The following is an 18,372-nucleotide window of genomic DNA, read 5'->3' as shown; positions in this document are numbered from 1 at the left end:
CCATTAGCCACACCGCTACTTATTGTTTATCTGTTCTTACTTGTATGTTTAATCTCTGTAACTGCATTTTACAGCATGAACTTGCTCCACTACCTGGTCTACAGCTGCCATTGGTCCTTCACCTTGAGCTTCAAATATGACTTGTGACAAAGCATCACCTACACCAGTTACAATAACAACAACAACAAAAATATGCTACCTACATAATGATGTAGGGCTGTTACAATTAGCTGATAATTGTGGGAATGTGGGGTGTTCAGTGTCATAAATGATGGTTTTATCAGCAGCGAAAACCTTTGAGTGTTCCCTGCTTCTAAAACGAGACATTCAAAGATATGTGGAATTATACTGAATAGTTACAATGAAGCTGATTAGTCAAGAAAACAAATCAGTAATTCACATATTATTGCAAAGTTGTGTAAAAGCACACATGGAGGTTGGTTTTCTGCAGCTTCTGGGTACATTTTGCAAAAATAATACCCAGCTTTCACTTCAGTTCCATTTTCAGAGGAGGATGTTTTACGTCTAATGCACACAACATCATACTGTGATGTTTCAAATTGTATTTAGTTAAAAGAGTTGAATAATTGTTCACTGGCTGTGTACCTGAAATCAGAGGAAAAAAGAGGGAGCAGAGCCACAAAATCTTGTTTGGGGTTTAAAAAAATAACTTTAAATAGACAAAGTGTTACAACAGAATGTCATAAAACATCAGAATATTTTACATTTACATTTAAAATGACACTAATTAAAAAATCTAAATCCACACAACAAAATGCCTGTTCTTGGCAAGTTGTTTAAGCACTTGTATATTTCATGTACAATCAAGCTTTTTGTGTGTGTATTTGAAGAGTGCACGCGTGGCATTTTAAATCTTTATTATGGTTTCTATATGTTGACAATATGCACCACAACAAGAATCATCCTTTCTAAGTTATAAGGCTTTTTGTCAATTTTTGGCCAATAAATCATTAAGTTGACCTTGGTGGATGTAAGCCAAATTTTAATGCATTGTTAACATGGCCCCACTCTGCAGCCCTGCTGTATCATAATTCATTCAAAACTTCTTGAGCTGTTGTGTTCACACACACACACACACACACACACACACACACACACACACACACACACACACACACACACACACACACACACACACACACACACACACTACCAACAACATAACCTCCTATATAGAGATAATAGCTTTTTTTAATGACCATATACAGATACACTAGTAAGAAATGATGAGTCCAGTTCTTTCAGGTAGTTGAACTGTACAGGATGCATTTTCTTCTTCTCTGTTAGAACAAAAAAAAGATTATACCTCCAAAAAAGTCCTTAATGTGGAGCAAAAAGAAAAAAATCTAATGCCAAGTAACACTGTCTGCCATTTCTCAGTGTAAGTACGAGTAACGTTGAAAATTTACAAAGGTTTATCTCTGTCAAACTTTGATGAAATCATTGATTTGGGTTTTTGCACACTCCTCTGTGGCATCATCTGAAGGGCACCTTCCTCTGACTTGAATGAGTGATGGTGTCCTTGAGCTTGTGTTTTCTTTTTTTATATGTGTGTGTGTGTGTGTGTGTGTCATACACATGGATTGGCATCTTTCCCCTTACTGCTGGCAACCCTTCAGCATGTTAGGGGAACCACTGGAGAATGATAAAGTAGTCACAAGACAGGTCAGTACATTCATTAACACCATGGCAATATTTGTTAATAAATATGGCTTAATTTGGCACTGACTTGGCAAAGAAAGCGCATGATGATTAGAGATGAAAAAGTATAGTGGAAAGCAGTCACCAGATGAAAAGAAAGTTTTCAGCACGGGTCACAGATTTAAGAGAATCAGGACTCACACTCGGAGCTCTAATTCATTAAAGGTGAGAAGGGGTGGTTGTTCAGTGTATGGGATTTCTAAAGGAGATGTCCAAGAGCTTCGCACAATTACCATGAAAGCTCAGAAAGGCAGGAAGGTGGAGAAAAACGTGGGAGGGAGCAAAAGATGAAGCTAGAAAGAGTCGGGCCCTAGGACAGCAGGTGGATGTGTGAAGACAGGAGATGACAGATGCTTCTGTCAGCGTTCCAACAGTCGCCGCTTTGTGGGAGCAGCGCAGATGCCTTCTTCCCCTCTCCCTCCATGACTTCCCTCCTTCTCATCCCTCCGTCCCTCCCTTCCTCTCGACAGGCTATGATGTGGGGATAACAAGACAGGAGCAGTCTTCTCAGCAGTAAAGTGACCACACTGGCACAGTGCTACATGTGGACAGGGGAGGGGTGAAGTGATGGAGAGGTCCAGGCCTGCACCCAAGGCTTAAGGAGGTCTCAGTGGCAGTGGGGGTGGGGTTATAAATGTGGGGGTCAGTGTGTGAGGACAGGGGAAGGGCTCTCTCGCTGGGCTGTGGGAACCAGCTGAGACGTGGGGTCTGTGGCGGTCCTGCCTGTGAGGAAAGCAGATGTTTTCACTCGGGGGTGTGCCAAGTTTGCAGAGCAACCTTCAGCTGCTTGGAGGTCAGGTCTTTAATAAGGGGGCTGGGCGCAGGACATTTTGGAGGCAAATGCTTCAACTTTGATACAACAACATATTAATTATAATGGTAGACCATAGGGCAGAGGGTTGTAGTGGAACATCCCACCCCACTGGTTTGGAGCCTCCATCAGGCTGACATTAGCCAAGACTAGCTGGCAGGATTTCTGCTGTCCCAGCACTAGCCCCTCTCTTTCAACCAAACCTCACGGATGCAGAGGCAGCAGTTTGGATTGGTGGAACCACAGCTGCTTGTGTCGGTGATATCCAAAAGGAATATTACATCCCAGTGTTTAAAGCTCCACTGAAGCTGCTCTATAACAAAAGTGAGTACGCTGACCTATGGGCTGCATCTATATGCAGGACTGCATCCTGGTTCTATGTGGAAAAGAACTGCTGGAAGAACAGAAAACTCTAATTGTGAGTCTTCAGTGGAAACATGACTGCAGCAGTAACCAGTGTCATTTTGCTGAGTTAAGTCACTTCCTGTTTTTCCTTTCAAACCCCTGATTATCTTGCACTTTACTTTGGTCTTCTTCCAGCCTTTGTTCTGTTTGTCACCCTTTTTGTGCCACAGCTATGTTCATTTACTCATGCAGTCTCCTCAATATGTACATCTCTCCGGCCTTGCACTCCCCAGTCCCCCTACACTGTCTTTTTTGCACTAGTCAAGCTTTCCAGACATTTTCTTGTGTAGCTTGTTTTCTAGAGTCCTCAGTGTGTGGTTTGTTTTATTTCTTGCTTTACAAGAGTAAACTCTCCTGAAGAGCATGAAAAGAAGCAAGCTCTTTCTGTACTCTCATAGTTTACACAAACCTGTCCAGCACAGTGAATGCATAATTCCAACAGGTAAGCACGGAGGCTGGAGCTTGATGACAAGCATTGAGGAGATAGCATTTAGAGTTGGCAATATAAATGATGTGCATGAATAAAAATAGGGACTGAAAAGACAACTCCCCATCTTGTGAATTGGAGAAGGGGAATAACAATCCAAAACATACTGCTAAAATTACACAAGACTTTTTAAAGATGAGAAAAAAAATAAAAATAAATAAAAATAAAAATAGACCTGGACAAAATTTAAGTATTTTAAAGATAAAGATGGAGCAACATAACCCCTCCAGCAAAGAACAGCTTCAAAAAAATTGACTCCAAAGAATTGCAGAACATCGCTCAACAAATCTGTGAAACACCAGTATCCTCATTACACAGGAAAATAAAGGCTGACATTACAAAGCAATGAAAAAAGTAGAAGATATAAATCTCAGTATTGAAAGGTGCATTTGTTGCATGGAGCTCCCAATGTACCTTGTGTATTTTATATATGATTCATGCAAACTGTCGAGTTTTAATTTCCTTTAAGACAAAATACCCCACAGCTTAATTTAGCAGTAATAAAATTATTTGCAGGTGACATTTAAGCGAGACTGCACAGGGGTGAACTTTCATGTTAACAATGAATCAAATAAAATGTTAAAAGTTGTATTTATCACAAGGAATCCAAAGAGATTTTCAGTGCACTTCAGCTCACTGTTTTTGGATTAACAGCCACCCAACTTCACTGGTTTAGTTCACTCGTGCCATTCTCATCATCACATGCACCAGGCAGCTAATTTCAGAGTGGGTATGCTGCACCCATCACCACTGCCAGTCACCACCATGACGGATGGACAAGGTTGGAGGTAAAAGAAGAGTGAATGTTGCACAGGCGTTCAGCAGGGAGGCTCATGCTCTTATGTTTTTCCTCACTAAGTTAAATGACTCTTTTCTGTCACCTCAGTCGTTAGTACTTTGCTGCTCAAAGTTTGCTTTAGAGTCTTTCTTCAGATTCTTTATGGATAAACTTAGTTCAGCTCCACCTTAATTCACGACTAATGCCAGCGTCTTCAGCTGCTCTGTTTTCATAAGCGTGGCGCTAAAGGACATTCGAAAAGCTGCAAATCTTAGGGTGCATGAAATAGGACAATTAGTTTCATCATGGAGCCACGACGCTTACAAAAAAAAAAAAAAAAGTGATCATAAGACTCTTCCCAGCACGATGAGTTAAAGAAGGGAGTTTCACCTCATCTCAACCTTTGCATTGATTTTCGAGAGAGTGGGAGATCTGGGGATTACTTTGGAGAGCAGCAATGAAGACCTAGCTTATTGGTCTTTTTTGTATTTGGCAAATGGGCTTGACAAAGATGGAGGAGACAAAATCTAGGGCTTACAGCTGCGGCACCCAATCGGGGGAACTTGAAAGCAGCGCAGGGATGGGAAGCTTGGGAGAAAGGGTACCTCATTTAGGAGTAGTGAATTTGGACAGGGGGCATAGGGAAATGCTTAAAGTAAACCACAGAGGCCCCAACAATCATCAGGAATTGAGACGTTTTAAACCTTTAACGGGGGACTGTGATCAAAGCGGCAGCGGATCCTCACTTGAGTGTGAAAGAGGAACCGGAGGGAACAGAGGGGATTGGGGGGGATCATGGCAGGTTGAAAACGTAAAATCAGCACATTAGCTTTATAAGGGCATCAGAATATAGATGATCTGGGGATCATTGGACCCATGGGGAACTAAAGAGAATCCAGTATGTACCAAGCAGAGAGGAGGAAAAATGAGGCCACTGCTGACAAAAAAGCCTCCCTTATCAAAGATGCTGTTAGAGTGGGAATAATGTTGCCTAACTCCCACAGAAAATAACTTCACACACAAGTTTTATTTGGAAACTGTAACATTACCTTCATTAATAAGCTGCCACTGACAGATTAACAGAGTGAGATTGGCATCACAATTGAGCAGCTCTCAACATATCAACCTTTTCTGTAAAGTATTTTACAGCTCTTACCATCATTTAATCTACTCAGGGAAAGACAGAGGGAGACGCCTACATAGCAGTCCATTCTTAAACCCCTCTATGGTATATCTTACGATTTGATGTCCAGGGATGGACCTCACGTCTTCTTCCCTTTTCAAATCCACCTCAACAGAACACAAATTAGTGAGGTTCTTCCCCGCTCTCGCTGCTGCGTCTCCCAGTCGCAGGGCTAATTCAGAGGAGCACTAGCCCTGGGTAGCAGGGGTTCTTGCTATGCTGAATTATAAATCAAAGAGCACTCTTATAAAACCACTTGCTAATTACACGTTCACTTCACTTCTCTTTCTGCTCACCATGTCACTTTATACTGCCTATGATCACTGGGAGGTAGGGGAAGGTATAAAAACTTCAAACTTGAAAAGTGACCAAGAGAAGATGACACCAGTTATTTTCCTGTGATTTTTTTTTAATGTGCTGCAGTGATATAAATGTCCACCACTTGGGTTCTGTCCTTGATGTGTGCTTCCCAGTGTGATGAGTTCTGCCCACAGCAGACCTGCTTTGTAAAAAAAAAAAAAAAAAAAGCAGCTCTTGCATGTCTTTCCTTCTGTACCTTCAACCTAAGATATTTTTATCTACACAATCCCTGCTCTCCTGCACTGTATTTGTGACTTCCTCATCCTTTTCATGTCCTCTGTGTGTCATTCGCCATCCCACCCCCCTTTTCAGTGAGGCAAACCAATTTATCACTGGCCGAAGGAGGGCCTTCACTTTGTCTGTTTCCGAGACTTTCCCTCTATAAGCTGCTCTCTTAATGAAAGGGAGTGCCGCGTCCCAGGCAGTCCTCGGAGACTCAAGGGGGCAAGAAGTCCAGTTTCAAGCCCAGTGTGGGGAAGTAATTACCCCTCTGGTGGGCCGGTGAGAGGAGCCCTGCCATCCAGCCAGAGCAACTTTAACACTGGACTTTCGCACATTGGACTGTGGCCTGGCCATCATCACAGGAAAGGCCCATGAACCTGGATGTCATATGACCCAGACATGGGTCAGGCGATGAGGTTGATTCAGTGCATCTTGGCCTGGGTAGCTGATACTGGCGAAAGGATTGGAGGACTGGTGCCAAACTCAGCAGAGGAGAGAAGAAAATGGGGAGATGGAAGAGGAGGGGCTTTGACAGGAAGAGGAATGGACTGTCAGGGAGAGATAAATAACGAGGGGAACGTGGGCAGCAGGTGACCCACGGCAGGGCTGCCTCGTAGGGACAGTGACCGTCTGACCTCTGGGCTGGATCTCACGGGGCCCACCCACTGGTCACCTACATCTATACTGTCACATCACACAAGAGGCGGGCAGTAGAAAGCATTCATGGTGGACCCCAGAGAAGCAGCAAGATCACTGTTCTAAAAAAGAAATGCAACATCAATGAGTTCTGACCAGAGGAGGAGCTTTGGGTCAAGAAATTGGAGCACAGAAACAGTTGCAGGACAAGATTTTGCACATAAAGCATAAAAAGAGCTCATAAAATATTAGGGGTTTTTTTCTCAGATATGAAAGTTTACCCAATACATCAGCCAACTGCAGCAGTGAGATGCTTCCTACACAGAAAAGAATCAGAAATAATACTGCAAAAATTTGATATAAAACACTGCCAAAAGGCAAACTGGATCATTTCTCATGTGAAGTGTCTGGGTGTTCCTTAATTACTACTGAAGTAAATGTCTGTCCATCTTTTCTTCTTCCAAATATATTCTGTTAAAATGATTGCACAGAAGGAGATACCAAATTTTGTTAAATATCTAATCATATGTTGCTTTTGAGGGATGCTGGGATCAAAATGCAGTTGTCACAGAATATATGATTTCCATATTTACTACTGAAAAACCTGAAAAAAAATTATACATATTTTACGCAAACAATAATTTGATGTTTGCAGAGTTGAGAGTCTATAGATTCGACTTATCCTGAAAAAAAAAAAGACTCTCTCTGGCTGCCCCCCCTACTGTTTTCATCATGAATCAGTGTCTAAGTTTCTCATGTAATTTACTTCACTGAGTTGCTGGGGATGCCCATCATTCTCTCGATCTCTTCCTGGTGGTATTGATCCTCCTCTCTGACCAATTTGAGATCTGCCTCCACAGGAGTTGTTGCATCCATATCTGCACCACTGGACCAAACCCAGCGTTCGTCCAGTGACGACAGTGCTTTTCCGCTATTAGATGAAGAGAATTTTGGATTTCCACCGACTTCCAGCATCATGTTTAAAAAACAAAACAAAAAAAAAAAAACGGTGCAACAAAAGCTTTAACAACTGGATTCAAGTTTGTGCAGATATAGAACAACTCTCCAGAGGAAAAAAGCTTTTTAAAAACTTATTTTGCAGCAAAGTCATCAACTTTTTTTTTTTTTTTTTTAAAGTGTTTTTCTTCTTAAGTTTTTAAATCATATTTTACTGGCTAATCTGTACATCCAGTTTTTACATCCCAGTGAACACAGAAATTAAAGTTAACTTAAATAATGTCTGAAGTAGCTGCCTAAATAAGGCCCCAGAGGTGTTCCAGCATGGTGCTAAGACCTGCTTCAAAGACTTTGAAAAAAAAGAGTATCTGAGAAAAGGGGGGAAGCATGGTAGTGCAGTGGTTGCCACAAAGCAAGATGATTGTGTCTAGGGGCTTTCTGCAGGTACCACAGAGCAAAGACGTATGTGTTGGTTACATGATTCTAAGCTGGCCATAGATGTGGATGTGTGCTTGAATGGTTGGCTTTGTCTCTTTGAAAGCTGTAAACTGTGATGTACTGTCCAGGGTGTATCCTGCCACTTGCCCAGTCAGCTGAAGTTGGATCCAGCACTCACTGGATGGATGGATGAAATCTCATAAGCTGAGTCCTTCAGAAGTAAAGATTCACCACTTTGGGAGATGTAGAGCATATCAGTGCGCATTGCACAGGTAACATGCACCTGTGTGAAGGAAAGGGAACCCAGAGGGATTTGAGAGACAAACTGATGTTACCTTTGAGTATTGATGATCACAGTTATTTGTGTTTTTATCCACACAATCTTACATTATTGGCATACTCTTAATAACTTGAATGGGTTGAGAGGAATAACACACTGTGAGCTTTAATCTTGAAAATAACAAAAAAATACTGGCCATGCTTTTCATGCTGCATTATCACATAGGTTTGCTTTTATCAGGTATTTTAGTAGATATCTTACGTTTACAAACAATGCCATTTCTATGATTATGAAATTGTAATTTTTATGGCAGATATTTATCAATCTTTCCTTGGCAAAAGTAAGCCAATATAAACTGATCTGTCATTTTTAAAGCATAGATGTATTAGTTGTTAATTCCTAAAGCAATAATCAGATGTCCTGATGTCTTCTGATACAAACTTAAGTGCTTAGAATGACTTAATTTTATTAAGTCAATGATTAACTTGAAATAAACTTTGAAGTATATTTCTGTACAGAAAAAATATCCAAACCGATGATAGCCAGTGTGAACGGGAAGGAGGGAATAAAAGAACAGTGAGCAGAAACCACTTAAATAGCTATTGTTTAAGGACAGATCATTTTCATTTGGTTTTCTTCAATCATAGAAAATTGTTCACTTCCTTAAGCATTTTGGAGTATTTCTCCTGATACATCCTTACTGTCAAAGCTGTCAGCAAAGGAACAATTTAAAGGCACGGACTGAGTAATTAAATTTGATGGGACACAGTGAGCAGTCTGATTTCCTGTTGGATCAATGCAAGAGAATCCAGGAGAATTGAAGCATTAGTTTGGCTCACATTCACAGTCTTGATTAGGCCATAGTTTGTGGTTCAAAGGGGCCATCGGGAAACAGTGTCTCACCCAAGAGGGTCCAGGTGAGAAGTTTATGATTGTGTGTGCGTGTGCGCATGTGTCCGTTTGTCTGTGTGTTTGTGTGTGATTGTGTGTGTGAGAAATGGGCTCTGTGTACTCTGCGTCCAGACACTTCATTGCCCACGGCAGTCAAATGAACCCTATCCCATAATAGTCAGGGTTTTGGCCTGAGGAGAGGTGACAGCAGGCCAAGCTGGAGTCGTCATGGCGATGGCCCGTGCAGAAAGTCGATATGTGGTGAGGAGGGGAATTGAAGGGAGGGAGCAGAGCAAGGGTTGAAGGAAGAGCAGATCAATTTTGCTGTTTGATCTCACACAGCCTCTGAATAAATGTATATTTTAAGATGTCTTTTTTTTCTCTCTCTTTGCGCAAACATTGACATTTTTCATGTTGATTCTTGACTTTTGTGGATAGAGACTTGATTTTATCCAACATCTTGGACTTGTTATTCCTGCCGTGGTTTTCCTGTACTTCTGCAGCCAGACTAAAGTGGCTGGTTATGGGCGGGGCGTTAAAGATTGCAATTGCGATGCCGGCCAGGCCACCATCCACCGCCACCACACACCAACGCAAACATGAACACACTTCTGCATATCGTCCACCGCAGCCAGGTGCATCATGTTAGGTCATAACAAAAACTTTCTTTACTTCATTCTAGTCACTGAAAAGACGAACATTATTTTTTTATCCAAAGCTCTGTGACGCAAGAAATAGAGCAAATGCCCCAATGCATGGACAGTGCCAAATGCCAGTGCACAGATGGTAAATAGCATTGCGTTGGGTTGCACTTAGCTTCAGACAAATTGTGTTAATCATAAAATACAGAAAATTCAAACACCCTATTTGCTTGACACTGTGAATGGTCTGCACAAGGAGGCTTTTGCCTGTAAGAGCAAACAAGATTTGAGAGTTTTCACCAGCAGCCTTGTCTGTTTCATCCCACTTCAATGGATTACTATACACTTATTTATTTTCACACATTTCCTGTCTGGATACAAAAAAATTCCATATTAGTTCATAAAGACTTTCATGGTCTTTGGGTTTAAAATACACCTTAACAAAGTAACAAGGCTCTAGGAGGATCTGGCCCATTTACAGCCCTCTCTTACTGCTACTGTGTGGCTATCTGCACTACATCCCATGATCCCCGAAGTCCCTCTTGTCCTTGATCTGGTTTAAATAACAGACTCTGCTGCCATAATTATGATTTTATCTCATTTAACATCACTGGATTAAAGTGTTTCAAGGTTGGAAAGATTGAAAATAAAGAGGGATTTAAAGGAGAGTTAATGAAATATGCCGAATGGACATTTGTCTTAATTATTTATTGTCTGTATGATATTAAAGCTATGTGGTGATTACCAATTTAAATATCTTGAGGGGGAGTTTTATTATGTTCCTTACACGCTATGTAAAAGGAAAAATAAAACTACTTCTTGTCAGGCCATGCCTCTGTAATGTGTGTTCAAAAGGCATATTTATTCCCTTGTTGCCTGAGATGCATAAATTATGTATCACGCTGGTTGTGAAACGGTTTTATTTTTCTGGAATGCATCACAAGTGCTGCAACACTCAATGTAAGATCAAATGAAATTACATAAGTTAAAGAATCATAAAATTTCAACAGTGGAAATCGAGATGCTTCTTTTCAGGTAGTAGAAAGACTGGATTATTTACAGAAAAAAGAAAGATTATGAAAAAGGGCTTTTCTTACCCCTTTCTAGCCACAGGGGGCCAATAATTTACAAATGCATAACAGAAAATGCACAGTTCCTTCTGTTAATTTGACATTAAAAGCACAGTCTATAGTTCAAGTGGGTGTGTCTGTTGGCTATAAGACTTAAATGAAAGGAGAGAAAATCTGCCTGGAAAACTCAGCAACTGCAATTCCCTGACAAAAGGACAAATTCAGTTTCCAGATGAGGCTTAAATTATATGTTTAAAATCACCAGAACAGCTATTAAATAGGACTTGGTTTGGTGGTGAAACTGTATTAAGTTATTGTTATGTTATGTTGCTGACAGTTAGTTTTAATTGCTATGTAAAACCAAGGTAAATATAATAAAAACCATCATCATCAAGAAAGAAAAATAAACAAATATTTTTAATGTAAACACTGAACTATAAAGATAAATTTTGCCAACATTTGTAAAAGGGAAAAGAAAAGATTTTGTGGCTGCATAAAATCTATATAAACTTAGCACAAAAAGTAAGGAAAGTTGTGTTTGGTCAGTTATTTCTATTGTTGTAACAATGCTTCAACAATGCTACAAATCTTCTACCATTGGAAAGTCTGTTTATTTCCCTTTTAACGGTGCCACATTTGTAAGGAAAACGCAATTGTGAGGGGAGGCTGTGGGCTGCACCCGTGAAAAACTTGCCAAATCTTCTCTGCAAATGCCAAACAAACCATCCATCCATCCATCCATCCATCCATCCATCCATCCATCCATCCATCCATCCATCATCCAATTCAGGATCCATTTTCCCCCCAGTGACAATAAACATATGGAACAAACAAGAGGCGGCCAGACAATAAAACATCTGGCATTGAAAAGAATGCAACTGCTTCAATAGGAACAACAATGTGAAAAAATACGGGAAAAGAGATCGAGATAAGTAAAGATCATTGTTTGTGAGAGACAGCATGAAGTGTGTTGAAGAAAAGGCCCCCCATATCCTGTTAAATATGCCCAAAGTATCACATACATAATTATTCCATTTGTATAAAGAATAATGTCTCCTTACTCCAGAGTGCAAAGGTAGGTGGAGAGGTGTAATTCCAAGTAAAAAATTTAATAAATTTACTTGGCAGCCACCATTCCTAGATGCAGAGCAATCTGGACATCAGATGGACGTTTGAAGGTTTCTGCAGAGCATCCAGAAATTGCCAAGTGGTTAAATTTAATGTCTCTGGAGAAGGTTTCTGAAATCCACTGGAAAATTTCAGTCCAATACTGACATAAGGTTGGGAAGAACCAAAAAACATGTGCAGGCATCCTCTCAGCCAGGCAACATTTGTCACACTGAGAGGATACGGATGGAAAGATGGGGATTTGTTTTGTTTGGGTGCAATATAAATCACCTTGCACTGGCTCAATCTGTAAGTGCATGTTAACAGAACACTTCTGAATAAAGGACATCGCTTATTCCCCAAAACTCTGCAGATAGTTCTGTGTTCAGGTCCATAGCCCAAGCTTCCCATATAAAAGGCAAAGAGGAGTGGAAAAGCAATCAACAAACTTTGATATTAGGTGTTGGAGTTAGTGTAATATCTAAGAAATTGTCATATTCTGTCAGCACATGATGCTTTATATGTAAAAATTTATTTGTTAAGTCACTGGCTGGTGGACGTGTAAAAGGGGCAGAGCAAAAATTTTCCCTGTATAATACAGGGGATGAGAGTATCCTTTGTCCAGCCATCCATTATCTTCACCTCTTAACCAACTTTGACAGGAAGCTGAAGCCCATCCCAGCTATCACTGGGCAAGATTTAGGTTAAAGTCAGTACAGGTCACCAGCCAATCACAGGGTGAACAATTTAGAATCACCAGTTAACCTAACATGTATGTCTTTAGGGAGAAAACCTGAGTACCGGGAGGCTCTAGCTGAACAGGAGGTTCAGAGAAGACCCTTACTGGTGCGACATGAAGTACTGTGAAATGTAAATCATAGTGTTCAAGTACAAACTTGGTTAGTCAATGTGCTTACTACTGGAAAACACATAGGAATATTATATATATATATATATATATATATATATATATATATATATATATATATATATATATATAAAATTTTCATCTATCAATCAAACAACCCGAAATATATTTGCAAATCTTGTTCAAAATTGTATGGACAAAAAAATAAATAAAAAAATCCTATAATCAGTATTTTACTTTGCCAGCTGTGCATGTGTATGTGTGTGTGTGTGTGTGTGTGTGTGTGTGTGTGTGTGTGTGTGTGTGTGTGTGTGTGTGTGTGTGTGTGTGTGTGTGTGTGTGTGTGTGTGTGTGTGTGCGTTTTATTCCACCAAAATACTTGAATCTCTTGTGCAATTGAATTTTAAGGCAAGGTAGTAAAACTGAATTATCCGCACCTAGAGGAATATTTGATATACGGAGAGAACAGCGTTGCTTATGGGATTCTGCTCTGTCAATATGGATCTTAATACCACTCAGCCTTTCCATTTTATGTAGACTCGCAATGTGCGTATGTGTGTGTGTGTGTGGGCATTTTCTCCCTTTCCGGGAAATGCGCTCCATAAGCCAATTCTGTTTTGTTTTCTACTGTTCATAGTTTAGCTTGTGTGTGTGTGTGTGTGTGTGTGTGTGTGTGTGTGTGTGTGTGTGTGTGTGTGTGTGTGTGTGTGTGTGTGTGTGTGTGTACAGGATCCTCACAGGACCTGCGGTAGACCATAGTGTGCGACCTGCACCGGCCCTTGGCAACAGACTGCGAGCTAATCACACAGCAGCGGAGCTTGCAGGACTGCCTGTGTGTCGGCCCCTGTGCACTCCAGTGCCAGCATGCCACAGCTCTCCCCTGCCTGACCCCCTGACCTCGGTCTGAGCTAATGAGCAGGTAGGATGGCTGAGCTGGGGCCTTCCAGAAGCTGACTTTTACTCTGGATTCCAGATGATGGCATTCACCCATTGAAAGACTCTGAAGAAGGCAACCTACACTGAATGTTTTAGTCTAAAAAAAAAAAAAAATCACAAGAGGTTGGAGGTAAACATGCAAAATCACAAGGGTTTTTGCATATACACACACACGCACACACACATACACAGCACACAAACATATTGAGGACAGCCACATTAATAATTCACTACCATTAATTATGACAAGCCTGTATCTCAGTTTGGTGCCATTGCTGAGGGCATGTTAATGTGACTGTGTCTACGAAGGCTACTCCTCTCTTTTCTTTCTTTCTCCCTCTATCCTTTTTCCCCTTTGTGGGACGAGCCACTGCTACCAGCCAGCTACAGCCACAGGGACCTAATTAACACAACATAAATTATGGCATGCTGATAAAGCAGTCACTGGTGCCTTCGCGGTGCAGCTCGCCCCTGCGCTGGCTTCCACCATCCACACAGCAGACCGAGGTGGCCGACGGTGTTTACTTAGTAGTTTTGCTTGCGTGCAGAAATGTGGGAAACATGTCGATGTTTGTGAGTCAGTTATCTGGTCAGTGAGGCTGTGATTAACTCTAGCCTGGCAGTTCACTGGTGCTAATTAATGTTCCACACATTTTCATAACTTCAGGCTAGCGATTGTCTAAAGATTTTAGTTTTTTTATTCTTTCCATGCACTAAAGAATCACAAAGAAGACAGTTATTTAATTAAGGGAAATGCACATATTTGTTTTCTTGCTAAGAGTTACATGAGATGATTCATTTCCTCCTCATGTGTATGTTAATACATAACTATGTTTTGGTTATTGAATGAGCCGTCTGAGGTCCCTATTAGTCACCTGGCAACATCACTAGGCTCACATCCTGCGGAGTCAAATACTGCCTCTGACATTACTTGCATCACAAATATATGCACAAGGTGCCTTGTACGGTGCAGCGTCGTGGACAAAAATTATACTACTGAGATAACCAGAGGAGGCTATATCCTTGCTGAAGCTGGCAACTGATTTGACCAATAAGAAGCCAGCACTGGTAACCAGTGGGGCCAATACTTAAAAAAGTATGTATGTAAGTAATGTATTATACATTACTTGTTACTTTTCTTAAAAGTAACGCAATACGTTATTGAATTACTTCCTGGGAAAAAGTACAATATGACAAGTGTCGCTGCTCGTGGCTGCCTTTGTGACCTTCTGAAGATCAAGTACCTGCTCTGACTACATCTGGTCTTAGCATGCTGTCGATGTCTGCAAAGAGCTGGTGCTGTGTTTGCAGTATAAATTATGTGTTTTTGTGCTGGATGCAGTTTACGCTTTACGATCATGCTCTTGTCCTTTAGTGCAAAAAAATTAAAGTAGTCTTCATATCTCCACTCCTCAAAAGTTGTAGACCTCCAATAATTTCCTGCTCCTTGAAAACAAACTGACACCAGCTGATCGTAGTGCAAGTGTAATGTGATTACACGATTTAGTACAGTAATGAATTACATTACTGAAAAATGTAATGTGATTACAGTGCTGTGTTATTTTGGAACTTGTTACACATGTTTCAAAATGGAAGATTATCGGTGGTATGAAACCTCATACTCATTGGCTGTTGAGTTTTCACAGTCACAGGTTTCATAGGCTTTTTTTTTGCAACCAAGATGGTGATGAGGTTTCACAGGAGCTATGCCCATCTTTTATACTGTCCGTGGTTTCTGCAGAGTCCCAGAGCACAATTGATAAATATTTATGTGCACCTTCACAATTTAAGCAGCTTTACACAAGAGTTAGGAAAGGAAAGAGAATCTGCTGGCTGAAACAGGGGAGAAAAAAAATAGGAGATTCCTAAAACTTTATTTTTGTCCATGATGATGGGCTACAACCTAAGCACACCGGCTGCAGAATTATTAAATTAAAAATAATATTGATAATTAAATAATGGTCTTGGCTACGGTTCATGTTTTCTTTGTGCGCTTTGTGTTTTGCAGTTTGCTTTGCTTTGTTTTGACTTGATTATTTTGGTTTTCATTTGCTTTAAGCCCCAAAATCTACAGTCACCACCAAAAACTATCAAGATAAGCCCCTTCACAACATTACCCTGTATGCCAAACAATGACAGTTACCCAGTGTATTTAAATGTGACTCCAAGGGGCCTGTATGGACATCTGTAAGTGATGAGCTGGGTGTCAGACCCATTGCTATATTACCAAAACCCACTGGGTTGGGAGACTCCTAAGGACACCTTGTGTTTGTCTCTGAGATGCCAGTGGTCTTTATAAAATGGAAGCAACTAATGCCCTAGGAGTAAAAATGGGCTGGAGATTTGACAAGGAGTGTACTTGTGAAGAAAGATGAAAACTAGCAGTGAAATGGCACCCTGAGACCATGGAAAGTCTATGAAATGAAATACAAAGACACTGAGCTATTCTGAGTTATACTAACCTCAGACTTGAGGTGAACAATTGTGGCAACTACCAATGGGAGCAAAGAATACTGAATCTTGGAGCATTCACAGGCAAACAGCTGCCAGCTACATCTGGAGCCCGTCCCAGCTGCCATAGGGCGAGAGGCAGAGTACACCCTGTACAGGTCACCAGCCTGTCGCAGGGCCAACACAGAGAGACAGACAACATCCACACTCACATTCACACCTATGGGCAATTTAGAGTGACCCTAACCCTAATAACTGCATGTCTTTGGACTGTGGGAGGAAACCCACCCAGACATGGGGTGAACATGCAAATTCCACACAGAAAGGCCAAGGTGGAATCGAACCCAGACCTTCTAGATGTCATTCTAGCTGTGAGGCAGTAGTGCTAACCACCATGCCACCATGCCACCATGCTGCCCTCTAATTTTATGTCATTTTAATCTTAACAAGATATTTTTTAAAGATGCTTTAAAAAATTTTTCCTTTAATTATACCAAGCCTGCAACCTGCTGAAACATTCCCCACAATTTCTTAAGTTTACACAAAATAGTTCCTCTCCATTTCATTTGTCTTGGAGTGTGTGTGTCAGTCTTTATTACCGTAACCACGCAGCCATTCTGAGCAAGAACCTGTGTGGAGTCACAACACACACTATACTATTCAACTCATGCAATTTCTTTTTCTTATTTGCCACCATGGAGACCACCAAGATTGGCAACTCAGTGTTTATGAGGGAAAAAAAACCCCTTGCAGATAAGATTCTGAGTAATGACAAAAGACAGACATATCCTCAAGCCCTGAAAAGTGAAGCCGGGGGTGGAAATGTCTTGCCATGGCAGGCAGGTGGCAATTCCTCTGGCTGTGAAAAGAATGCTGATTGTATCAAAATCTATTAAAAATTTTGAAATTTGTATGAAAATTAGAAAAAGAATCATGAAGGTCAAAATGTTTGAGGCTCCAAAATGGGAGTCTATATACCAGTGGATGATATCACAGTGTTGTTTGCATCTTTCATACTCAGTCTATTGGGAGAAAATTATGATGTAACCGCCCCCCCCCCCCCAAGCTTCCACTCATAGATGGAAAGTGTTAATTATAATCTTGCACTCTAAAATTCTCAGCCTTTGCCAGATCCTTGTTGTATCATTAAGCAAACATCCGTCCATGCTGAAAACACGGTGACAGTGTTCCTTTGTGTTTGATGCACAGCTGCTGTAGCCGTACTGTGGCTCCTTGTGATCCTGTGAAGCTCGTTTTACTGTTCAAAATTGAATTCAAAGCACAGAAAATCCCTTGTTGTGTGTTTGTGTGAGTGTTTCCATCATCACCCAGAACCGCTTTCTAAACGGCGCTGCTTTAACCCAACAAAACAAAAGGCCACATCACCTTCAAAGATATATTAATGTTGCATGACAAAACACAGCAATGTAAGAATTGCCCATGTGGTCTCCCCTGAAAATACCACTAAATTGATGTTGAACAGTTCAGCTCCAAAGGAAACACTTTAGATTACTGCATTACTGGGGGTTAGAAATCCCCCTAAAGAAAGAAATAGGATTCACTGGCCGGTAAAATTATGTCTCAAGGAAGTGATTTTTTCTCCTCCCTGAGCCACTCCTCGGTTAAAGCTGTGCCATGCACTTTTCATGTCTGTCAGGCCAGTGAAAATTCAGTTCACGATACCACGCAGAGGGATTATACCAATAATGTATTTCAAGTATTGAAGAAAAGTGCAGTGAGAGCTTGTTGACAACAGAGGAGTTGTCTTGTTCCGTCTCATGGGCTTACAGCAAAAATAGATGGAAGGCAGTGTGTGCCATTGCAAACACAGCTGCCAATGTTTGCCTGGAACTAAGAAAAACAGTCAGTTTCCTGTTTTTTCCTGGATAAAGAAGAAAAAAAAAGTCCATAGCCACAGTACGGTAGCCTTAGTCTGCTTTTTTACTACTTGTGTAGCTATTCATTTTTATTCTGACTAACACAATTTATCATCTGAAGCAATTCATTTGCATTTATACACATCTGACAATTACTGTGGGGCTTCATCTCAAGTCATCCCAAATGTTCATGCAGCTGTCCCATTATCCAGTGTGCCCGGTGCAAACCTAAGGTGTCATCGACAATCAGAC

Source organism: Archocentrus centrarchus, chromosome 1 (genome assembly GCF_007364275.1).
Source record: "Archocentrus centrarchus isolate MPI-CPG fArcCen1 chromosome 1, fArcCen1, whole genome shotgun sequence".
In the NCBI taxonomy this organism is placed as follows: domain Eukaryota; kingdom Metazoa; phylum Chordata; class Actinopteri; order Cichliformes; family Cichlidae; genus Archocentrus; species Archocentrus centrarchus.
Note: the sequence above shows the minus strand (reverse complement) of the source record.